The following is a 26,587-nucleotide window of genomic DNA, read 5'->3' as shown; positions in this document are numbered from 1 at the left end:
TACAGGCTTTCAGCTAGAAGATGAATAAATTCTAGAGATCTCATGTACAGCATGGGGACTATAGCTGATGATATGTATTGCGTACTTGAAATTTGCTAAAAGAATTTATCTTAATTGTTCTCATCACAAAAGCAGGTTAAAAAAGAAACTAATGTAGCCCTTCTATTCTGAATCATCTTTTTTTTTGATATGTGTGAATCTTCTGCGTCGACTCTTCTTCCACTGTGGCTTGCTCCTTCTTGTTGCCAGCTCCCTCTATTACAGATACAAGAAACAGAAACTAATCGTAAGGAAAGTGAATTAGTTGGGAGGATTCAGAGTGGCTCAAAGGAAGATTTAAACAATGAGCCCTTAGGATTAGAGCCAGTTGCCTGTTTATCTGAGTGTCTAGAGATCCTACAAGTGAATGACTTCCTCTGGTCAGCTTCTCTGCTCAAGATTACATTATCTGGGAGAAAGTGTGGGAGGATCCAAGACATTCCCCACCTGCCCCATTTCCATGCCAGAGGGATGGGTACTGTGTAGAGGAGCTTGAAGCAGAATACTGGAGAGGGGATATTGGCCAGGTCTCTTGGTCTCTGCTGTCTTCTTTATGTCTGCCTGACTTCCCTGCCTGTCCCTGCAGATTGTTTCACATGTAATATGGGCCATAGGCAGTTTAGTTTAATGCGGGATTTTGCTCTGGGAAAGAAAGATTTGCTGAAAATAGAAAGAAGTAGTGGCTCTGGATTTCAAATCAATTTCATATTGATCACTGGATAATTGTCAGTGAATCATGTTTTTCACTAATCAGGAGTGCAAATTAGTGAGATTAATGAATGTGACTGAGGAGATAATAATGGGCCAGATCCTAGCAGCCAAATATTTTCACCCGGGTCCTTCTTCCAGGAAAATCCAGAGAAGAAAGAGGAAAAATTAAATTAGTAATACTGCTGGTTCTTCTGGGTTAGCTTCTTGTAAGCATTTCTCTGCCGTTACCCAATATGAAGAGAGCAAAATAGAGTATCAACACTAAAAGATGAAAAAAATCACAAAATGTTGATGATTAGAATTTTATAAAATAAATATATCATAGATTAAATATTTCATAGAAGTTTTAATTATATAATTTAAAGAGTAAATAATAGGGTAGAAAGTTATATAAGGGACTATTTTTAAAGCTATATTTGTATTTTTTTTAAAATTTCAGTTCAATATCAGGCAGTTGAACTTTAAGGCAGTTCAGAATAAATGGTTAGGTTAGAAAAGGTGAGACTGACAATAACCACGGAAATTCTTAATTTAAGAATGGTCACTTTCAAAACTTGTAAAGAAATACGTATTTCTTTCAGTCACAACCTAAAATTTTTGTCTCTTGTTTATATCTTCTGTTTAAACTTTGCAAAACCAGTTTTTAATTAAAATTCTAAATATAAGCAAATATTAGTATCTAGTCTATTTATGTGTATCCTTTAAGAAGAAATACTGAGTCAGGAAGTGTTATTATTTTGGCATAACAGAGGATCAGCCTATATAGGGAAGGAATTTGGAAGAATTATTTCTTCTCTAGTAATCTGTGTTAATATTTGTTACCTCATCAAGTATATTAAAAGTGTTTAAAAATTTCAGTGGAACAGAATAGTTAAAACCATCCTGAGCAAAAATAACAAAACTGGGGGAATCACATTACCCGACTTCAAGTTATGCTACAGAGCTGTAGTAACCAAAACGGCATGGTACTGGCATGTAAAACAGATACACGTACCAGTCAAACAGAATAGAGAACCCAGAAGTAAATCCATATATCTATATATCTACAGTGAACCTGTTTTTGACAGGGGTGCCAAGAACACACATTGGGGAAAAGCCAGTCTCTTCAAGAAATGATGCTGGGAAAACTGGATGTCTATATGTGGAAGAATGAAACTAGAGTCTTGTCTCTTATCATATATGTAATGGTTAATACTGAGTGTCATCTTGATTGGATTGAAGGATACAAGGTGTTGATCCTGGGTGTGTCTGTGGGGATGTTGCTAAAGGAGATTAACATTTGAGTCAGTGGGCTGGGAAAGACAGACTCACCCTTAATCTGGGTGGGCACAATCTAATCAACTGCCAGCACAGCTAGAATGTAAGCAGGCAGAAAAATGTGAAAAGGGAGACTGGCCTAGCCTTCCAGCTTACATTTTCTCCTGTGCTGAATCTTCCTGCCCTCGAACATCGGACTCCCAAGTTCTTCAGTTTTGGGACTCGGACTGGCTCTCCTTGCTCCTCAGCTTGCAGACAGGCTATTGTGGGACCTTGTGATTGTGTGAGTTAATACTTAATGAACTCCCTTTTATTTATATATATATATATATATATATGAATATATGTGTGTGTGTGTGTGTATATATATATTCCATTAGTTCTGTCCCTCTAGAGAACCCTGACTAATACAGTATATGAACATAAAATCAAAATAGATTAAAGACAAATCTAACACCCCAAACTATGAAACTACTCAAAGAAAACATTGGGTAAACTCTCCAGGACATAGGACCGGGCAAAAATTCTTGAGTAATACTCCACAAGCACAGGCAATCAAAGCAAAAATGGACAAATGGCATTATATCAAGTTACAAAGCTTCTGTACGGTAAACAGTCAACAAAGTGAAGAGACAACCTACAGAATGGGAGAAAATACTTGCAAACTACTCACCTGACAAGGAATAAATAACCAGAAAAGGGGCTCAAATACTGGGAAAAAGTCTAATCTGATCAAAAATGGGCAAAAAATCTGAAGAGACATTTCTCAAAAGACATACAAATGGCAAACAGGTAAGTAAAAAGGTGCTAGACATCACTGATCATCAGAGAAATGTAAATCAAAACTACAATGAGATATAATCTCACTCCAGTTAAAATGGCTTTTATCCAAAAAACAGGCAGTAACAAATGCTGTTGAGGATGTAGAGATAAGGGAATCCTTGTACCCTGTTCGTGTATGTGTAAATTAGCACAGCCACTATGGAAAACAGTATGAAGGTTCCTCACAAAAGTAAAAATAGGACTACCGTCTGATCCAGCCATTCCTCTGCTAGGTATTTACCCAAAAGAAAGGAAATCAGTATATTGAATAGGTATTTGCCCTTTCATGTTTATTGCAGCACTGTTCACGATAGCCAAGATTTGGAAGCAACCGGAGGTGTCCATTACCAGATGAATGAATAAGGAAAATGTGGTACCGATACACAATGGAGTACTATTCAGCCATAAAAAACAATGAGACTGTGTTATTTGCTGCAACATACGTGGAACTGGAGGACATTATGTTAAATGAAATGAGCCAGGCACAGAAAGACAAACTTTGCATGTTCTTGCTCATTTGTGGGAGCTACAAATGAACTGGTGAAGATACAGAATAGAATGATGTTTACCTCTGGGTGGCAAGGTAGTGGGGTGAGATTGGGAGTGGGAAGTAAGGATGGGTAAAGGCTACAAAAATATACAGGATGAATAAGATCAATTTGATAGCATAATAGGATGATTGCAGCCAACAATAATTTATTGTACATTAAAAAAACTAAAGAGTATAATTGGGTTTTTTTGTAACACGAAGAAATGATAAATGCTTAAGATATTGGTTACCTTATTTACCCTGACATGATTATTATGCATTGAGTGCCTGCATCAAAATATTTCATGTACCCCATAAATGTATACACTTCATATGTACCTACAAAAATTAAAAATTAGAAAAATTCAGGGAAGTAAGCATAAGAAATAATCCAATTTAATACAGGTGTAGTATTAGTAAGTAAATACAATTCTAGCCTATTACAGTTTTAGGATTCTATTAGGAATTAGAAGAAAAGGGAAGCTAGATTTCAGTTAAGCTCTTTCATTGAATCTATGAAAGACGTTTGTGGGGAATTAAAATTCATTGAACTGCTATAAGTAATAGTTCTTCATAATTAACCCCCCAACATGCCCAATTTACAGAAATGCAAATGGGGGATAAATGGTTATTTTAAAGAATTAATCACTGCTTTGACTTTCATGGTTTAGGAATGAGGTACAATTCATTTTATATTGAGGGAAGACAATCCTGGTGAAGTGAACAGCAAAGGCAGATGACCCAAGGCAGCAATGTGCCCAGTGTGCTTAAAGACCAGCAACGAGGCCAGTGTGCCTGGAGTGGAAGGATCTAAGAGGAAACGAGTAAGAGGGAGTTCAGAGAGGTTAACAGGCACCAAGATCATGATTGGTCTTACAGACAGTCTTAAGGACTTTAGTTTTTATTTTTAGTGATATGGAAAGTCATTGGAATGTTTTGATCACATGAATAATATGAACTATCATTGGTGATTCTGGCGGCTGCGTGGAGAGGAATGTTAGGACAATGGGTGGGAGTGAGAGACCTGCTAGAAGCTACTGAAGCGATTCCAGGGTGGCAGGGGTGGAGCTGATGAGAAAAGGTAAAATTCAGGATGTATTTAAAGGACAAATAGAAAGGATTTGAATTAGATGTAGGGAGTAAATGAGAGGGAGGCATCCAGAACAATTCCAAAGATTTTTCCAGATGACATGATGGAGTTCCCATTCATAAGGCTGAGAGGGACTGAGAGGTGAAGGCATGGGTGAAACCAGGAATTCATTTTTAGATACGCTGAGATATCAAAATGGATATTGGAGGCTGGAGTTCAGGCTGGCTCCAGATAAAAATTTGAGTTTTGTTAATACATAGGTTTTACCTAAAGCCGCTAAGTGGTACAAGACCATGTAGGTGTAGGGAGTGAATGTAGATAGAAAGCAATATGAGAACTGAGCTCAGAACACTCCAAGGTTTGAAAGTTGGGGAAATAAATGAGCAAAGGCGAATGAGAAAAAGCGAGGTATAGGAAAATCAGGAGTACATGTGTGTCCTGGCAGCCATGTGATGCAAGTATTTGAAAGAGAAGGAATTGATAACCTCAGTTAAGTCCTGTTTAAAGTTCAGCAACTTGGAGAGTCAATGGATGCCCTTGAGAAAAGCAAGTTGGAGTGTCCAGGGACGCCTGATTGGGTTGGTTTCAGTAGAGGTCAAGGCAGGGGAACGAAGTATAGGCAGCAGATTTAGACTGTTCTCTTGAGGAAAAAGGGAGCTGAGAAATTAGTGGCAGCTGGAATAGGAAATGAGGTCAAGAGAGTTTTCTTTGTTGTTGTTTTCAATTTTATTTTTTAAAATTAAAGTAAATACATCATGGGAATGATCTAGTAGAGAGAAGAGAGAAGGGGAAACTGCTGTAGTGCTGTGCTTGAGTTGGCCAGAGAAGACGGGATCTCATACAAAAACAGGGGCATGGGGATGGGCTCAGGTAGGTACCTAGCCTGTTTATCCAGTTGAGGGAAAGCAGAGAGTACATCTGGCCACAGATGCAGTTTGGTAATTAGATGTGGTGGGGCATAATAAGGTAGGAGGGGTTTTTTGGTTTATGTGTGTGTGTTTGTTTTAGTTTCTGTGAGCTGTCCTAAACAGAGGACTGAGGAGTGTGGGAACAAGAAGTAAGGAATGGCTAGGAGAGAAGGCGCTTTTAGAAATTAAGTACAGGCTAGTGCTCAGTGATTTTCCTAGACCAGCTATTGCCTGTGCTAGGATCTACTATATTCTCCCTCTGTTTGTTCCAACCCTTCATTTTACAGCGCTTACAGGATTGCCTCAGACTTGCTTTTTTCCCTTCCTCCCAGTTCTTGTTGATGCCATTCCTTCAGCCTCCCACAGCACCATGGACACGGGGCTCTTGTGTGCAGTGGGCTTTGACTAAAGAGTTGAGACAATGGAGGGAGATTACAACATAATCCTTCCTGCCCTTATTTTTTTAATCCTTTCCCTCATGCTTCAGAGCAGGGGCTCTTCCTTTTTTGTGCCATGGATCCCTTTGGCAGTCTAGGGAAACCTAGGACTGCCTCTTCAAGGTAATTTTTAAATGAAAAAAAAAAATGTATATATATAGCATTACAAAGGAAATTAATGAATAGAATACAGTTTTCAAAAATATAAAAAGCACAATTGTGCTATAATCATGTGTCTTTATGATGTGTGAAACAAAGTCTAGTGGCAGGTTGCGTGACTGTGTTATTTTCAAAGTAGTAATGTAAACAATCTTTCAAGATATCTGTAACAGCTGAGATATGTGAAAATGTTTGTGATTTCCACCGGTGGCAAGGTCACAGGTATTGGTAATTGTACTGTGATTTGTTGCCTATATTCATAAAGAAACGCTAGATCTTAGTTAAATGTTCATAAAAATAGAAAATCTTTTTCCCATCGAATTTCTAACCTTCATTCTGTGCATGAATCTTTTTGGCATCTGTGGTCTTCAGGTTAATGACCCCTACCTCAGTGGTACCTCTGAGTATACCGCTCTTGTCCAAGACTGGATCCTACTACCTGTGGTCTAGCCTCCTACGCCCTCCTCACTAGCCCCATTTTCTTCGAAACTTACTCCAAACAGATATCCCAGATTGTTCTTGTATCTTAAATCTCTCTCTCCATGGGTCCTTTTCTTTTCTTCTTGGAATATGCTTGGATTTGTGTTCTTTCTTCCATTTCCCAGGCGGGCAATAAATAGACTTGCTTGTGTGGCTGTGGCTAGTGCAATGACTGGCATGTGCCCTGTAAATGTTTACTACTTGTAGAAGGTACTCACTAAACGTTTATTAGGTAAATAAACAGATACTTCTGTTTCCACTGGGAATTTTCAGGTTTTTTTTTTTTTTATCCAATTAAAGAATGTTATAAATGTCTTCCTGCTGGAAAGGGGAAAATGCTCATAAGAATTATTTCCCATCATGTAAGCCCCTTTGGTAAACACAGGAGAGTCTGCAAATTTCATCAGTCAAACCATGAAAGTTAATGTCCTCGTAGAGGGGTATACTAGATTTCCAAATGTAAGTAATTTTGATAAGAAAACTGAGAGTGACTCTTTGTCAAACCAGTTCATTGGTTTCTATGAAAGTCTGGTGACAAAAATAATTTTGAGTGAGTTATAACTTGTTGGACTTTGGAATTAAAAATATAGTTAATCTCTATTTATTTAAATGACATGTTAAAAATATAGTTCTGATTTGAATTTTGCAGTGGATGCTAAGTAGACACATGTATCTTAGAGAAAAAGGATAGGATTCAATGACCTATTCCTAACTTCCAAGAAGTTAGTTTTGGAGAAGTGTTGGCTATTAGTATTAGAGCATGTTTTTATCCTTGACATGGATTTACTTTTAGTCTATAATAATTTTAAAAAGTATTTACTTTTCTTGTAGTCCAGTAACTGATATTCTTTGAACACATACCTCTAATTTATGCAGCTATTAATCATATTTTATCTTATAATATTTGTTGTTATTTTCTGTTCTTTATTGGAAGCTCACTTGAAATTTTATATTTATATATTTATGCAAACATAAAGGAGTCAGTTGAGATTATAAAACATACAGGTTAATGCTTGGCACGTGGTAAACACTATACAAATAAAATAAGGAATCACAACCATGCGTATACACAAATATTTATTGTTTCCAACCAGATTTAAAACTGTAAACTCTACGAGTTATGAAGACCTTGTTTGTCCTGTACATCTTCGTACACTCAGTGCCTGGCATAATGTAGGCTCATAGTGTGTTATCAGTAATTGTTTGTTGCGTGAATGTAAGCCACCGAAGAGCAGTGGCTGTGTGGATTGGAAATAAAGATGGTGGAAGATAAGAGATTATTCAGGTAACTCGTGCTAAAGGGGCAAACACATTTTCCCTTACCTATTTGTATTCAGTGCAGTTAGTATTTCTTACAAATACAAAATGAGTGTAGTTACTACAAGTGGATTAGGTGTAAGGAGGTGTACAGTATTCAGCTGGGACACACTAGCATAGCTGTCTTCGTTCTTTAGGGCCAGCCTTCGTTCTTCTTAGATGTGTACAGGCCATATCAGTTGAACAACATTTTGAATATAATCTGTGGTTTTAAGTGAATATTTGGAAGAAAAGTTATTAAACTGTAGAGATAGGAAAACCTATATGTATACACACATATGGACATTACTCTGTCTAATTTTAAGGAATGATGGAAATTTTAGATATAATTAACCATTGCCATTTATAGATCAAAAAATACATAAATTGATAAGCTATATTTTAATATTACTAAAATAAGATACTTTTACAATTAAGATTTTACTTTTTCTAGTTCCAAATGGGTGTCATGGTAACAAAAGTACATTATTGGTTTTCTTACATTTGTGTCCTTGCCCGTTCATTAGGGATTTCGATGTTTTACAGGGTTATGAAAATTAATCAGTAGCATTTTCTTCTTGTAATGGCAAGCACCCACATTAAAATTATTGCATTCCATGTAACTTATCTTTTAATATCACTGTCTTATTTCTCCTCCTTAAAGAAAAGGCAGACCAACTACTAGACTATATATAAGGTAATTTTATACTTGCCAATTGATCTTCCCTGGGGAGCTACTGTAGTTTTTATAAATAGCTTGCTGACTTCGAAGAAGCATATTTCTGTTCTTAGGAACTCATCTGGAAAGAACATTTCTTTGGGGGATATGGAGACCATGTGTGGAATTCCAGCTACAAGAAAAATTCTGGGATTTAGACAAAGAAATATTAGGTGGTTAAAATTGAAAGTCTTTTTGTGAAAAATTGGTTTGCCCTTAATGGCCATATTTTATGTTCTTAGAACCTAATATATTGTGGATTCGTGGTCCCCAGCCTAGAGTTTCCAGACTCCGGGGACCTGCAAACCTAGATTGGTATCACTGATTATATTATCTTGGTCAAAGTACTAACTTGAAATTGTATGTGTTTAATTTATTAAAAATGAGCAAATGTTTATTACTTAAAATGTTTACTACTTAAAAAAGCAACTCGTTTATTTACTAAATTTTTCATAGCATGGAGTTCATGAAGTGAAAATGAAAAGTTGCTTTGGGAAAGACTCATGCCGGTTTGAAGCTTGACCTATATGTGTGATTGCTACCTCCAGAGACTTTAATTTATTGAAATACTGTGTCCAGTTGTAAAGCTAAGAATACAAACCACCTAAGTGAATTTTACTTTACAGTGAATATCAAAGATTGAACTATTTTTTTATCCCAAATTAAAATTTCTGATCAAAGATGCAGGCGGTTTTATGGCAGTTCATAAAATACCATATTCTCTCCATGAGGATAATATGTATGGAGGCTATATCTTTTATATAGTATTATCTTTAATGTAATGAATGATAGTGAATTCATAAGTAAAGTAACTTTTATTGTTTTTGGATTAAGAGATATTCAAAATAAGCTTTGTTGTTTTCAAGACTAATGTTGTTTTTTGTTTCTTTTAAAAATTTATTTAGGGGGAGGGGAGGAAGAGCGGGTCATGGTCAGACTAGCAGCACATGCCACCATCAAACTTCAGACACTCTCTGAAGGTGTTTCACACCTCACCCTCCATTTCTCCAAATCACTGTAAAAGCACTAAACCTGAAGATTGAATTCAGTATGAATTCAACATTTTGAAATTTAAACATAATAAATGAATAATTATAGAATTGCTCCAATTTTCAGTCCAATTTGATTTTTAAGAAAACTTTACTTATCTCATTCTTAAATGGCTTAGAAATATTGACCAGAAACTTCTCAGTCATTCCAGTGATTTTACAGCCTTTTTCTTCAGGATGCTGATCAGAGTACTTAACCTACGTTCCTCTTACTGCAAGTTAAACTTATTTCCTGTTCAATCTGTAGTTGAAGGAAAGTAACTGTTTGAGTTATTTGCATTTCCCCTGGGCTGTCTTCATATATTTAAGGACTACTGTGAATCTCTCTATTCCTTCTAGCATGCCCCAAGATGCCTCATCTACTGAATAAGTCCTTTAGTATCCTGGAATGATAAAAAGTGGACATGAGGTTCTACTGTAATTGTACCCTAATATAAAGGAGAAATTATATGAAAATAATTTTATAAAAACGTTTAAGAAGTGCATTTTCAAAAATAATGAATTTGAATATGGAAATATGTGGACACAATTATAATAAGAATAATGAAGTAGATAGATTCTTGTACTCATATGTAGCATCACTGTGAACACCAGAGTTACAAATGCAGGCTGAAAAAGGTTTGTTGTATCAGTGACTCAGAAATAACAAGGGGTATTGAGATTGTGGAGGCAAGTTTTTGATAATGGTGACAAGACTCTGAACAAAACAAATCTCTTGATTTACATAGTTTGTTGCCTTCTTGGAATCTAGTGTGTATTTAAAATCTTTGATAAATACTATGTGTTTATATATAAAATACAGTAAGGTTCTAGACTGAGATAATTATAAACATATTTTTCACTCTCATCAGTCTCCAGCCATTCACTGAAGAGTCGTGAGGGACCCTGGAAAATTCTTTGTTTGAGACACTGTCCTGTATTGCAGTAAACCTAGCAAGCCTATTCTTGGCCCGTGAAAAGAAAGACATGCTCCCTAGTCATTGTGCAAGCCAAAAATGCGATAACTTATTTTCAGAAAAAGCTACTCTTTACGTGATCCCCTTGAGAACCTCTGCTCTAGGGTAAGCTTTTGAACTTGAGGTCTATTTTCTAAAGCATCAGTATTTTTATTTTTTCCTTCTCGGTAGTCTATTCAGTTATCTGTTATACTGAAATGTAATCAATAAGGACAAAGGATTCACATTCCTTGTGAATCCATATTCACATATCCCAGAATATGCCTAACATATATTGGATAGCACCAACTATAATAATCTAGGTGCAAAAAGATTGTAAACAAATTATCAGTTGCTAACGAACCCCTGTGGATGAATACTAAAAAGAACCTTTAGTCTTCTTTAAAGGATCCTTCTTTAAAGGAATTCTGGTTCATATTGAGTATTTTATTTTATAATATGTGGGGGGATAAGAACACCAAACATTTATAGAGCACTTATCTGACAGTTATTATGTTACTTGCCTTCTCTCTCATTTTTAAGTCTGATAACCATCTGATGAAGCAAGCATTATTAATATCTTCGTTTGATAGAAAAGAAATCAGAGCCATACAGAGGTTAATTATCTTGCTCAAGGTCACACAGCTATTAAATAGTAGAGCCAGGATTTAAACTCAGGTTTCTCGGACTCTACCTCATTTGCTCTAAATTGCAGTGGTGTGCAGGTGAATCTTTTCAGATGGTTTTCATCACTATTAAAATTAAAATGTGTCTGACATAGATCTTCAGAGAAACTCTTCCCATCTCTTTTAAAATAACATAACATATACGTAACAAAAATATGGGATAATTAAAACTCTGAAGACAGAAGATAGTGCTTATTTTTGTTAATCACCTTCAACTTCAACTAAAGGGAAAGGCTGTTTCTCAGTCTTCTGGTTCCAGTTACCACTGAAGAAAAGGAATGTGCATTGCTGCCACTAGTGATATTTGTGACTTCTAGATAAACAGTGCCTTCTAGTCTCCTATGTGTTCTCCTTTTCAACGTTAATAAATTTATTTAAAATAAAGTTATTTGAGTTAATCAAATGAGTGCTTGTGCTTGGAAGTGAAATAATCAGATTTTTACTTATATTTAAATTTTAGAGAGGTCCAATTTGATTATTCCACACTGTATATGTTTATTGAAACATCACTATGTGCCCCATAAATGTGTACAATTTGTATTTGTCAAAATAAAATAAAACTTCAAATAACTTTGCAGTTGTTGACACAGCCTCTTCCAGTTTTCTGCTAAAAGACCAGTGAAGGCCCAGGGGGAAGATGACAACAAAAAAGACTGACAATTGCTAGAAATTTTGATGCATTTCTTTCACCTATAAGGAGCTGGACTGGGAAAAAAACAGATTGTCTCATGAAAAAGAAAACCCAGCTATCCAAAGTAAGAAATGTAGAGGTAGTTTTTGTTGTTATTGTTGTTGTTTTATAACGTCTGCTGCTTGCTCAGAGACCCATGATCTTTTAACGGATAGAAAACCGGGCAGCCCTCCATCTGCTGCAGGGGTGCTGTTTTTCTGAGGACGCTATAGCATTACCATCACTCATGCTGCCTCCTGACCTCCTGTTCTGTGTGTCTCCATTCTCTTCTTATGTCTTGCTCCATCCAGCCAGCAGCTGTAAGTCATAGAAAGTAGCAAGAACCTGGGAGACGGGGAGCAGCTGACTACTGCATCCTGAAAGGAAGGGGTTTCCTCCTGTAAAAGGCTCAAGATGGGGACAGAGAACTCAATGGTAGGCATTTTAGTTTTCAAGTGTTCCTTTTGCTGATTAACAATGTGTAAGAAGAAGGTCCTGCTGCGGTCCAGAAGATCAGCTTTAAATGAATATATCACAGTCACTGAGAACTGGGCTTCTGACTCTTCACATCTTTCTCCGTTCTTGCTATAGCATTGAAAAGGGATGTCTATAATCATCTAAGGTCATAATGAACAGGCCAAACCTTCTGTTTGGTGGTAGATGCCATCATCATTACAGAAAGGCAATAGAAAGGTTCCAAACAACTTGGGACCTAATTTAAGAAAACTATGCCAGGTGAGGGCCTATCATCCTAAAGATGCAAGAGGAAAGCACATGTTTTGAAATTTATAATGACTGGAACACTTAGAAAACAGTGTAGCATAACAGAAGGTAGAAGATATTTATGAAACTTCAGCAAAGAGCCCTAAGGAGAACAAACTGCTTCTCTAAAGGTTTGGGAAGATTGCAAGGAACACTAAAACAAGGTGGGACTCAGATCTGCAGAGGGGGAAAGAAAGAATTCATGTTTTTAAAAACTAAGTGAAGTAAAGAGTATGCTTCAGGAACTCTTTCAGATCTCAAGAGAAGGATCAAGAAATGAAATGAGTGAGATCAAAAAGTATGGAGGAGAGAACTGAAATCCAGTCTGAGGAAGGATAAATGCAGATGGCTGATAAAATATGAAAAAAATACAGCCTTACTCTTATGCAAAGAAATGCAAATTAAAATAAATTAACAAGTAAGAAAATGTGCCATATTAACAAATATTTAAACAAATGACAACATACTTTTGATGCAAGTTCAGTGAAAAGGTGCTACGTGAAATGTGTAGCCATTTAGGCAGTTTCGTACCATTTTCTGTAGAAGGTTAGCACTTTATCCTTAGTGCATAGTTACACACATATAATAAGATTTATATAAAATGACAACAGAATTTGGAAAGAATCTAGTGAACTATATTTAGATGTAATAATTTACGACCTTAAAATATGGTTTAAAAAATTTTATATAAGAATATCCTTCCAATATAATGTACTTTATACATTTCCCAAGCTGGAAGCTAACAGATGAACAAGGAAAATAAATATATTAATTAGGAAATAAATTTTGGAAACTGCTTGCTACCCAGATTTATTATAACTTACTTCCCAGGTCATTTATTATTACTTGAAAAAGCATAAGAAGTGTTAGCTCATTACAGGTTCTGAGATGTCCTCAAAAAGACATTTGTTAAATTTGCTTAAACCTATTTTAAACAATAGAACACTTTTTTTTAGTGGAATAGATACTAATATCTCCCAGAATGTTCTTCAAATATCAGTTTAGAAAACAACGTGTTAATGAAAAAAATATGTATTTTTGAAAAACATATGTTTATGTAAAATGGAAGTAAATGCACCAAATAATTTAAAATGATCTCTGAATAGAATTGTTTTATGCTTGAATGTAACTCCTGAATTTTCCTCAACAAGAATTTCAATAGAAATGCAATGCTTTTATTATAAAAATATATAGCAGGTAAAAAATATGGAAAATAAATTTGGCTATAAAATTTAGTCATTAGAAGATATAAAATGGAACCATCCTTCTGATGGAATTCATACCATAATTTTTTTCTATTACAGAATTTTGGATTAGGCATTTATTTTAAAATATGGCAAGAGATATTTTGACCAAATTTTTAGTGGTACACATGAGTTAGTTTCTCTTGAACTATAAATTAGTTCAAATAGACCAAAAAATGGAAGGAGTTATCTTGAGTTAAAGAAGAGTGAAAATAGTTGTTTTCATTTTGTTTTAATCAAAGAACTGAATATAACTCTTCTTATTTGTATTAATTGTAATCAAATGAAAAATGGGACAGGTAGGTTAGTTGCTGTTGATGGCTGAAGGGCATGGGTGTGTGGATGTATATGTGTGTTTAAACTTTGTAACTTCTACTTCATTTTTAATACATCAAAGTGAAAGACGCTGTAATCCTATCTCCTCAGTCTTTCTCCACCCCTTCCAAATCAACTTAAATTCTTCTAATTATTCACAGATGAGATTAAGTCCAAAATAATTTTTTTTACATTATTGTTCTATTTTCTCTTTTTCTTTAGAGATGACTACCTTTGTTTTTGCAATTATGTTAATAGGTAAGCATGTCAACATAATTTACAATTGCCATAATTATTTTATTAATGCAAGACTTTTAGACTGTCCGAGGCAGATCTGGAAGTGATTTAGATGCTTGCCTTTTTTGAAGAATTTGAACTGTTGTCCCATCAGACTGTCTAGAGCCAATTAAATTGGGAGATGAGAGAATTGAGCTTCCAGAGGCCACTCTTTGTGTTAGAATGGGTAGTATTCATTGTAAGTTGTAAAGTGAAGTTGAAAGAAATGCATGTTCTAGTTAATAATTTTTTATAAAAAATTATTTTTTAACAGATTGAAAAAAATTTCCATCTTCTATATTTTAAAACGCTTTCCATCTTTTAATTTTTCATGACTTAAACTGTAGGTTATAGCACATAATACCCTTCCCACGAGGGAGGCTTTTAATAGTGGAGTCAACAAACCAGTTTTATTTTGTTTACTGTAGTGTGTATAAGGGGAAAATAGTATTCCCCTAACCCCCACATTAATTTATTAGTTAAGACATTATTTCAGAAGATCTTGTGCATATGTATTTTTAGAATAAAGATAGAAAGCACTGGAATCCTTATATGGTCAACTCCTGCGTTTTTAATTTGTTGAACACTTTGATCAGTGTAGGGTGGCAGTTTTCCGGCCAGATCTTAAACCAGGTGGCATAAAGATGATGAATCTTAAAATATTCTCTGACAAGACTTAAAAAAAAAAGAGTTAATACGCAGTGATAACGAAGTATTTAATATTTGAGAAATCCATGAAAATAGCAAAATATTTTTGTAATATTTTGGCTCAGACTGTGAGGAGATTACTTAATTGCATATAAATGACTAAAGGGTGGCATGGTTAAAATTTCAAAAGTAAAATATTTTCATTTTATCCAATAAAAAAAAATCTTCCTCTTCCTGGGTCTCCAGGAGCCCAGTTAATGATTTGCATTGTGATCAGCATCGTTTTGGAGATTTTCATCAGTGACTTATTAAAACTTGTTGGTTTGATTCGAAATTTTCCTTCCTCAGTGAAACTATCCTACTGGAGTAAGAGAAGCAACATTTTCTGCCCCCGTTCTCTCTTCACAGATTATTCCTTAACACTCCCCTAAACTGTGTGGAATTATTACAGATGATGTGAGAGATTGTAGGTTGAAAGAATTTAACAAATTAATGAGACTGTTATTTTATTTTATATAGAGATTCTTTCACTAATGGGAAAAACTTTGGTTCCCCTTTGGTTAGGGAGGAAATTAAGTTAAAACCTTTGATCCTAAAGGATTTAGGTAGGTCTGAAAATTGGATGGTGTATGCTACAAACTTGAAGAGCAAAAACTGAGTATTTAGAAGCACTTAGAAATCCAGAAACAAAAGTAAGATGTTGAGTAAATACTGTTTTCAAAGTAGTCATCAGATGTTAGAGAATCATATATATGTAATTTTACAGAAGGCATTTCTTGATAATAAGGATTACTTCTTACTAAGTTTTTTATTCCTACATCTAGAAAGCAGTTTTTATGTAGTAAGGTTGCTTAAATATCCATCAAGAAAATTTTTAAAAACTGAGGCCTAAGGATTCAATTTATGTACTTTGATTGAACCTGTTTGTAACTATTGGTTTCTATAGCCAGGCATATTCCATTTTTTCAGATTGTCTGCTATTTATAAATATTAAACTTCTATTTTTTTAGTTTTTGTAGGAGTTTGCTTCCCCTGTCAATAAGCATTGAGATTATAGTATAGTAAATACTGTTTTATAATGTTAAAACCTGTTTTGGAGCTTGGCGGAGCTGAGTCTTCTTGTATAGGCATTTCTGGTGCCAGTGCATCCTACAAGCGGTTCTTGGACAAAGTCCATGTAAAAGTTGGCTTTTATATGTCTTTCTCTTTCACAAGAACCCATCCCATTCCATTTTCTTTCATTTTATTCTGTAGTCCTTCATATATATGTATATCTCTTTTGCCTGGGTCTTGAGAGTCATAGGCAGTATAGTGCTGTGATTAAGATAAAGGATGCTGCTGCTAAGGTGGCTTCAAATCGCGGTTCTGCTGCTTGCTAGCTGGGTGACTGAGGGTAAGTTATTTAATCCCTCTGTGTCCCTGAGTTATTTAATCCCTCTGTGTCTCACTTTTCTGATGTGCAAAATTGGGGTAATATTATCATTCGCTTACCCCTCAGAGCTGTTACGAGGATTAAATGTGGTAATACATGTAAAGTACTTAGGACAACGTGTAGTGCGTATCTACATTCTTTGTCAAGTATTTGAAGGCTGGTAAGAATTTGATATTACCGGTTTCATCAGAGAGTATTTTCTGACTCAGTATGATGTTTGTATTTGGCCAAGAATGGAGTCTTCCTTTGGTGTATTCTATCTATCCTCTGCAAGATTCTAGAATACCTGTGCTCAGACACTGTGCTCAGCTACCTAAATACTAACTATTAGTGAAGATCCAGGTCAAGTCTCCTATGTTATCCTTCTCTTACAGTCAGAACAAAGACAAGGTCCCTTAACACAAAAAATGTACATGACCAAACTAGATTGCAAACTTCTTGAGGTTAGAGAAATTAGGCTTTATGATATTGTTTATCATAGAACTGAGAAAAAAGAGATTACCTAATAAACACATGCTGATTTTAAAATTATGGTTATAGCTAAGCCATTTTCCAAAAGAGAAATGTAGAAATGATATGATGTAGGTCAGAATAGATTGATGCTATTTGCAGTTTCAGTTGTGCATTTAATTAATAGAATGGAAGTAATCAGAGATGGTTTTACATTGTGTATTTTCTGAACTTTGAATGAAATATTATCATCCCAAGGCTGAGTTGTATTCAGGTGGTGAATAATTTGTATTTACTGCTTATTTGACTTTAGTTGTAAGGAAACTATAGATTTCAGTAGAAATAATAATAGTAGCAGCTAACATTACATAGTGCTTACTGTATGCCACACAGTATACCTGTCAACCAACACCTAATTTTGACTTTGAAAAGCCTTTAAAAAAAAAAAAAAAAAAGACACAGTGACTTGGGAGATTCCAAATTATTTTTTTTGTTGTTGCTGTTTTTTTGAGATGGAGTCTTGGTCTGTCACCCAGGCTGGAGTACAGTGGCACGATCTTGGCTCGCTGCAATCTCCATCTCCCAGGTTCAAGCGATTCTCCTGCCGCAGCCTCCTGAGTAGCTGGCACTACAGGCATGTGCCACCATGCCCGGCTAATTTTTTGTATTTTTAGTAGAGACGGGGTTTCACCATGTTGGCCAGGCTGGTCTCGAACTCCTGACTTTAGGTAACCCACCTGCTTCCACCTCCCAAAGTGCTGGGATTACAGGCATGAGCCACTGCGCCCAGCCCCAAATTTAAATATAAATTTTGGAAACATATTTCTTAATGAAAGATTTTCCGTTTAAAAGGTTTGTAGTTAGGCCAGGCACTGTGGCTCATGCCTGTTATCCTAGCATTTTGGGAGGCCAAAGGAGGTGGATCACCTGAGGTCAGGAGTTTGAGACCAGCCTGGCCAACATGATGAAACACCATCTCCAATAAAAATACAAGAAAATTAGCTTGGCATGGTGGCGGACGCCTGTAATCCCAACTACTTGGGAGACTGAGGCGGAAGAATCACTTGACCAGGAGGCAGAGGTTGCAGTGAGCCGAGATTGCTTCACTGCGCTCCACCCTGTGCAACAAGAGCCACGATCGCACCACTGCACTCCAGCCTGGGCAACAAGAGTGAGACTCGTCTCAAAAAAACAAAGGTTTGTGTTTAATTGAATGCTCATGGACATAAGGAAAGGAACAATAGACACCGGGGCCTGCTTGAGGGTGGAGGGCAGGAGGAGTGTGAGGGTCAAAAAACTACCTATGCTTATTACCTGGGTGATGAAATAATATGTACACCAAACCCTATGACACACAATTTATCTGTAGAACAAACCTGTACGTGTACCCCTGAAACTAAAAAGTTAAAAGGAAGTTTGTGTTTAATAGAAATGGTACTTCTAGCCAGTTCACCAGCCTCGATGTGGTTCTTGAGTATATCAGTCGAGGGTAGTCACCACCAGAGGTAAAGTGAGATAGTGAACACTGCTCTTGGCAACAGAGTGGTGAATAACAGTGCTAGGATTTTCTTTTCTACCAGGCTGTTCAAAGTGAAAGGTGAAGAAAATAGCCCTCTGTATTTAGTTTGCAGTTGCTATTTGGTTTCTAATTTAGGTTGTGTATTTTCCTTTAATGTTTCATTTTGACGTAATATGTTTTAAAATGGACTTTTCTTGTGGATACAATTTTATGATATGATTTTTCTTAAGTTCTAGGCGGCAATGTGGCTGCGTTTTATTTACTTGAATCGTATGTGATGGGAACCAGACTCAAACTTATTTCAGAAATAGTGTTAATTATACAAATGAAAGAGGCAGATATCTTTTGGTTCATCTACACATTTCAGAGTTGCTCCTGTGGTGCATTCCTGAAACCATATCTGAATAAGCACAACATCTTCTAATGCCAGTAGATATTTTATACCTGCCTGTTGGAAGTTATAGGTCATTAAATGACTACACAATAATGTGTGGTTGTCAGTCAGAACAGCATTCAGGACACAGGTAGCTAGTATCTGGTAATGGGGTTAAAAGTAATGGAAGACAGGTTTGAATAGACATGATGAATATTTAAATTGTTCCCTTATTATCCATTTTAGTTGATATACCATTATTTATAAAACAAAAAGTGGTCTATTAGGTTATATCTCCAGATAGCAGCATTTTGAGTGGGAAAAATCAAGGGATATATGCTGTAAAGAAACAGTGGTCTCTGCCTTGAGTATAATTACTGGGATTCAGTCTTCAGAAGCCCCTTCGTCTGTGCCAGAACCCCAGAATGGATTTTAACCTCTCCCGTTTCAGATTGTCTTCATGGTGGGTGGGAGGTAGTGGTAGCAGGAGGGAGATGTCAGGATAAAGATTAGAATTTAAAAAAACCCAAACTCCAATTACTAAAAAGTTGACATTAGGATAGTATTTAGAAGATTCTTTAAGGAGGGGAAGGTGGAGGCAGAACAAGGAAGGATTGGGAAGTCATTTTGGATATTAGAGTGACCTGAATTTCATATGAAGGAAATGTGTGTTAGCTGCTTTTTCTAAGCCATGTAGTTCTGTATTTTTTTATGAATAGTTCTTTTGATAAGGGCCAAGTCCTTATTAAAAAACAAATTGTATGTAAGTTGATAATTTCTTGGAATTTCTTGACTGTAGATTAGGGATTCAACTTGGTGATATTAGGTCATTGCAGTTGAAAAACAGGCACAAGCTTAAGATAAAAACTTTTAATACCCGATACAATGTAAATGTTTTGTAATAGTTATACTATATTGTTTAGGGAATAATGACAAGGAAAAAAAGTGTGTACATGTTCAGCGCAGACACAGCCATCCCTTTAAAAAACATTTCAATCTGTTGTTGGTAAAACCCATAGATACAGAGGGCTAACAGTATGTATTTTTGCATTGCACATGAAAAAACATTTTAATAGTTTAGTGGTTAAATGGAGGTTTGCTTTGTAATTTAGAAATGATACATCTGAATGCAATGATATATAGGTTTTTACTAATCTTCAAGTTTTTCTTTTTTTTTTTTCTGAGATGGAATCTCGCTCTGTCACCCAGGCTGAAGTGCTGTGGTGTGATCTCAGCTCACTGCAACCTCCGCATCCTGGGTTCAAGCAATTCTCCTGCCTCAGCCTCCTGAGTAGGTGGGACTACAGGTGCATGCCACCATGCCTGACTAATTTTGTATTTTTAGTAGAGATGGGGTTACACTGTGTTGGCCAGGCTTGTCTTGAACTCCTGACCTTGTGATCTGCCCGCTTCAGCCTCCCAAATAATCTTCAAGTTTTATGGATATATTTTAGATTAATTCCGAAAAAATAAATGTATATTTTAATCTATTAAATATAAGAATATAGAACATAGTTCTAAACACAAACCTGTTCATGCTGGTTTTTTTTTTTTTTTTTTAATTTTGAGACAGAGTTTTGCTCTGTCACCTGGACTGGAGTACAGTGGCGCCATTTCAGCTCACTGCAACCTCCACCTCCCGGGTTCAAGTGATTCTCCTGCCTCAGCCTCCTAAGTAGCTGGGATTACAGGTGCCCGTCGCCACCCCCGGCTAATTTTTTTTGTGTTTTTAGTAGAGACAGGGTGTCACTGTGTTGGCCAGGCTGGTCTCGAACTCCTGGCCTCCTGATCCACCTGCCTCAGCCTCCCAAAGTGCTGGGATTACAGGCGTGAGCCACTGCACCCAGCTGCCATTTTCTACTTTAAAAATCCTTCAATGGTTCCCATTGCCTCTGGGTGAAATCCAACATTTCTAGCATGGAAAGCTCCTTTTCAGTTTTTATTTGCTAAGAGGAAAGAACAACAACATGCGTTACATAACAGACTCATTGAAAAACCTTTTTTTTTTTTTTGGAGGTGATGGTGGCATAGGATAACACTCTTATCAAATATGTTAAGTGGATTTTTTCTGATTTGTGTCAGGAGTTTTCAGATGCTGAGCATGATTTTAGAATATACTATTTACTGAGTAACCTTCAAGACAAACAAACAAGCAAGTACATATCATAAAGTCTGTGCTTATGCCTAAACCTTTGGAATAGAGGTGAATGCATAGATTGTTTGACAACTTTGTGTATTGGTGACACTGTAAATTCATAGTCCCTAGCTTTTTAGGTGCTGATTGTTGCTGTATAAAAATTCTGTTTATCCCATCTGTTATCTTTCTCCTTCCTACTTAGGAGTTACGTTGCCATCCATCTTCTCAAGCTCTCTCCATCAATATATTCCAATCCTTTTTCAGAGAATTAGCATTTCTCTTCTCTGACCAAGGAAATACAGGTCATTGGAGACGTGCACCAGTTTCTGCCTCATGTCAACATCCAGTTGTATTTCCATATATTGATACTGTCTTTCTTCCTTTCACAATGTAAGGATCTTCCCCCTTCCACCCTGAAACAAGACTCTTTTCCAGTCATATTATCTGTCTCCTCTCTTTCTTCTCTTTTTGTCCCTGCTGTACTCCTCCTTTAGCATCTCTTTTCCCATCCAAAATCCTTCCCTGGTCCAGTGTCAACCTCTACCTGCTGCTGTAACTCCCTTTGGAAAAAGGCTGTCTGTGTTCCTTACCACCAATTCATTGCTTTTTTGTTTTTGTTTGTGTTTTTGTTTTTGAGTTGGAGTCTTGCTCTGTCACGAGGCTGGAGTGCAGTGGCATGATCTCGGCTCACTGCAACCTCCGACTCCCTCGTTCAAGCTATTCTCCTGCCTCAGCCTCCCTAGTAACTGGGATTATAGGCATGTACCACCATGCCTGGCTAATTTTCGTATTTTAGTAGAGATGGAGTTTCACCATGTTGGCCAGGATGGTCTTGATCTCCTGACCTCATGATCTGTCCACCTCGGCCTCCCAAAGTGCTGGGATTACAGGCGTGAGCCACTGTGCCTAGACCCCATTCATTGTTTATTTCACTGTAGTCTGTAGCTGGAAATGCTTTCACCAAATCATTAATGACCAGTAATTTGTCAGATCCATGGACACTTGTTTCAGGCCCTGGCCTATCTCCTGTATGCCGTAGGGCCCCATATTGAGCACACAATAATGTTAGTTAAGTGAATAACATTTTTCACTTATCTTCTCTTATTTATGTGACTTTCCCTTCTGTGGGGTCTTTTACTGGCTCTTATCTGCCTCTTAAACATTTGCGTTCTAAAGGTTCCAAGAAACCACTGTCTCTCGTTCTAGCATGGTTAACTTTTCTCTGGGTAGGACACCCCATTCTCAAGCATGCCTCCAGAGGATGCATATATAGCAAGTCTTTCACCTTAAGTGTTGACCCTTATTAAAAGGGGTCAACATATTCATGTGTTCCATAGACACCTCAAACTCAATATATCCAATTTTACGCTCATTTCCAATCTCACCAAACTGGGTCCTTTTAATTTATTACTGATAAGAGGCATCTTTCTCATTGATATCATCAGATACACAGATGCTTAAACTAGAAATCTAGGAATAGATCACTAATTCTTGCTACATCTACTATCTTTAATTCTGAGTTCTTCCACTCCTCTTTATTCCTCCTACATCTTAGGGCCTCAGTTAATACCATCTCAGTTTTCACCTTGGAATAGCCTTAGTTTAGTTTCCCTGCCTGTGTTTCTAATTTTGATCCTCTCTGTTTTGTGAGTTTTCTTCTCTTTTTTACTTCATTTAACCTAAAGAAAACATTTTAGAGTTTCTCTGGGATGTATGGAACTTTTTACAGTTTCTGGAGAAAATTGAAAATACTGGCCTTTGAACCATTGGGAAAACATACATTTTCATAACCTTCAAAATGTGATTGACACATTGCCCAATAAATGTTTATTCTTGTGTAATTACTGTATTAAGATTAGTTTTTTAGTTGTGTATTAAGATCACAGTTTCTTTTTCTTTCTTTTTTTTTTCTCTTTTGAGACAGAGTCTCACTTCCATCACCCACCCAGGCTGGAATGCAGTGGTTCAGTCACAACTCACTCAGCCCCCTGGGCCCCAGGTGGTTCTCCTACCTCAGCCTCCCAAGTAAATTGGGACTATAGGCGTGTGCCACCATGCCCGTGCCCTGCTATTTTTTTTTTTTTTTGGTATTTTCAGTAGAAATGGGGTTTCACCATGTTGCCTAGTCTAGTCTCGAAGTTTTGGGTTCAAGCAGTTCTCTTGCCTCAGCCTCCCAAAGTGCTGGGATTATAGGCATGAGCCACCATGCCCAGATACCTTATTTTTTTATTTAGCAAAAAAGAGGACTCCCCACTGTCATTGGATTTGGGTGTGGGGAGACCAAATGAAATCCTATTTCCTTGGAAGGGACCAATAAGTGTCCTTTGTTTCCAGTGTTGAAGGATGAGCAGGATTGGACAGTTGGATCTGAGGGAAGGGCCATCCCAGGCAAAGGGAAGGCAAATGCTAGTGCTTGAGGCTGTCAACAACACAGTGAAAATATTCCTAGATCATGAAAGTAAGTGTTTGAATTTAGCATAACACATTTGACTTATTATTAATCAAAGGTATTGCATAGGAGGATGAGTATTTATGTTTACCTAATCACTTGATAACATATATTTCATCTCAAGTATTCCCAGTTTGGTAGACTACAACATGAAGGCTTGAATGCTGTAGCTTAATTTCTTCTGTAACTGCTAATTTCTATTATGGTACTGCTTATTTGCATGGTAGTGTGTGTCTCCATGGAGTCCTCATTCAACAATTAAACATTAGAGTATTCTGAGGACAGGGCTTAAACAGTCGAAAACTATATCTTAAATTTCTCTAGAACCTCTTTTTTAAAATTAAACTCCATGATTTATTTGAATTAAATTTTACTATCTCTCTCTCTCACACACACACACACACACACACACACACACACACACTCTCTCTCTCTCTCTCTCTCTCTCTCTGCTTTAAAGGAAGAATAATAATTTGTATTTCTACTTGCCAGATAATTTGTGACTTTTGTTTTACTCTTTCTGAAATGTCAAAGATAAAACTTCCATGAGGTTTTTAAATCTAGAATCATCATTCATATATTGTATGAAAACAATTTTACACTTCTTTTTCTTTAAACCTTTTTCCTTTATTTTACTAAGCACCAGAAGAAAGTCAGATATTTCCTGTGATGCTAAAATTTCTTCCAGATCACATGCTGAAATACCTTTTTTCTTTGAGGGTTCTCTTAAATGATCAAATGTAGACTTTTAAGTGTATATGGCCAGCTCTTTCATCTGAGCTACTTTGTCTAAATATTTATGCTATTCAGATAACATGTATCTTCAATATTCAGCTTTGCATATGGGCTATACTTCAACCAAATCGTATTCCTTTTTCTTCTTTTAGGTTTGACTGAATTAGAGGTATGTTCCATCTGTGTTAAATGAGTTCAAAAGACCTACTTGAATTTGAAATACTCCTGTTCGTTATAAAATAAAATGTGACTGTGTTTCTAAGTATGCATACTTTTTATAATCTATAACATTTTAATTTGTTATTTTCCCTGAGATCATGTAAGCATTTCATTAAAAAAAATAGTTTTTATAAAATGGCTCATGTTTTATGTATGTTTGGCCTTTATTTTTTCTAAAGATGTAAAGCCAAATGGTTGTAAGGAACAGAGGTACCACTTTCCCCCTTGAGTTGAGGCCTGGTCAATATTTGAATACTTGTGTACAGGATAACAAATATCTTTTAGACTGAAAACATTATTAATAGTACTTTCAAGGGATATTTAGCAAACTTTCTGGGTAGCAGGGTTGAAAAGCTATGTAGTCAGTAGATTTACAAAGTTATGTTAGAGAAGAAGTTGCAAAGAAAGTTAGGTTTTAAGGAAAATTTAGCTTCATGTTCTAAGTGGCCTTTTAAAATTCTATTTTTATAAACTCTGATCAGTCTTAGCTAAATTTTGCGTTTAAACTTGGATAAAAGTCATGTTACAGGGGTTCTTGCAGTGTGAACTTAGTGCCGTATTTGGGCTTGTTTTTATGATTTTCTTGCACTAAACTTGGAATGCACTTTTGAAGAATAGGTTTTTGGCTCTCAGAGACCTTCGTAGTCATACACTAGCTCTTAATCACTGTGTCTGTGGAGTGTCTTACTGGTGGAGCTCTCAGTGAATTGACTTCCCTTTCTCTCTACTTCCTGCCAAGAGTTTTCGAAATGTTTTAATGAAAGAAAGAGAGAGAAGAGAGAAGAGAGAGAGAGAGAGTTTTACCACTTGTGGTAGAGAACATCTTTACTTGGTTATGCTATTTTCCATGTGATTGGAATTACTACTATGATAGAAACTGCCAACTCTTAAGTTATCAGCGCAAGTTTTGGATTAATAGCATCCTTAGCTTTTATTTCCCTCAGTCCTCTTGCTCATTTCATTCTGCCTTAGAGAATGGAGAATTGGGAATAATAAGAAATGATTTAGTGTTCTACCATTTAATTTGACTTTTCTTGAGTATGTTAGACTTAACCTGAAAGTTTTGGTTGTGATGGGTTTACATTCTCTGTGGGTTTGATAGTCTTCAGCAAAACTTAGCCTCTATTAGCACGATGAATTGATAATTGCCCAGCATTTCGTCTTGCATTGGATTCTGACTTCACTCTGGAAACAAAGTGTTATAAAGGTTACCCTACCTCAGATTTTGGAGTTTCCCACATTACCGTTGGAAGGTGTCTTTTGGTAGGCTCTTAAACAATTATGGAGCTATGGAAATAGCCTTAGGTGAGGAGCTGAGCATCCCAAGTTCTCAAGTGCACTCTGTTTATTGAATTACAGACACTTTTTTTTTTTTTTTTTTTTTGAGACGGAGTCTCGCTTTGTTGCCCAGGCTGGAGTGCAGTGGCCGGATCTCAGCTCACTGCAAGCTCCGCCTCCCGGGTTTATGCCATTCTCCTGCCTCAGCCTCCCGAGTAGCTGGGACTACAGGCGCCCGCCACCTCGCCCAGCTAGTTTTTTGTATTTTTTAGTAGAGACGGGGTTTCACCGTGTTAGCCAGGACGGTCTTGATCTCCTGACCTCGTGATCCGCCCGTCTCGGCCTCCCAAAGTGCTGGGATTACAGGCTTGAGCCACAGTTCCCGTACTGAATGGGCAAAAACTGGAAAAATTCCCTTTGAAAACTGGCGCAAGACAGGGATGCCCTCTCTCACCACTCCTATTCAACATAGTGTTGGAAGTTCTGGCTAGGGCAATCAGGCAAGAGAAAGAAATCAAGGGTATTCAGTTAGGAAAAGAAGAAGTCAAATTGTCCCTCTTTGCAGATGACATGACTGTATATTTAGAAAACCCCATTGTCTCAGCCCAAAATCTCCTTAAGCTGATAAGCAACTTCAGCAAAGTCTCAGGATACAAAATTAATGTGCAAAAATCACAAGCATTCTTATACACCAGTAACAGACAAACAGAGAGCCAAATCAGGAATGAACTTCCATTCACAATTGCTTCAAAGAGAATAAAATACCTAGGAATCCAACTTACAAGGGATGTAAAGGACCTCTTCAAGGAGAACTACAAACCACTGCTCAGTGAAATAAAAGAGGACACAAACAAATGGAAGAACATACCATGCTCATGGATAGGAAGAATCAGTATCGTGAAAATGGCTATACTGCCCAAGGTTATTTATAGATTCAATGCCATCCCCATCAAGCTACCAATGA

General features: G+C 36.6%; 1 protein-coding gene across 6 annotated transcripts in view; it reads left to right on the top strand.

The window, feature by feature from the left end:
* The window catches only part of LOC105464217 (bone morphogenetic protein receptor type 1B), a 393,013-nt gene that overhangs the window by 78,292 nt on the left and 288,134 nt on the right, over positions 1 to 26,587 (top strand). The gene's annotated exons all lie outside the window — the stretch shown is intronic.

The sequence above is a fragment of the Macaca nemestrina genome, chromosome 3, assembly GCF_043159975.1.
Source record: "Macaca nemestrina isolate mMacNem1 chromosome 3, mMacNem.hap1, whole genome shotgun sequence".
Lineage (NCBI taxonomy): Eukaryota > Metazoa > Chordata > Mammalia > Primates > Cercopithecidae > Macaca > Macaca nemestrina.
The sequence above is the reverse complement of the archived record's forward strand: the minus strand, read 5'-3'. Positions and strand labels throughout refer to the sequence as shown.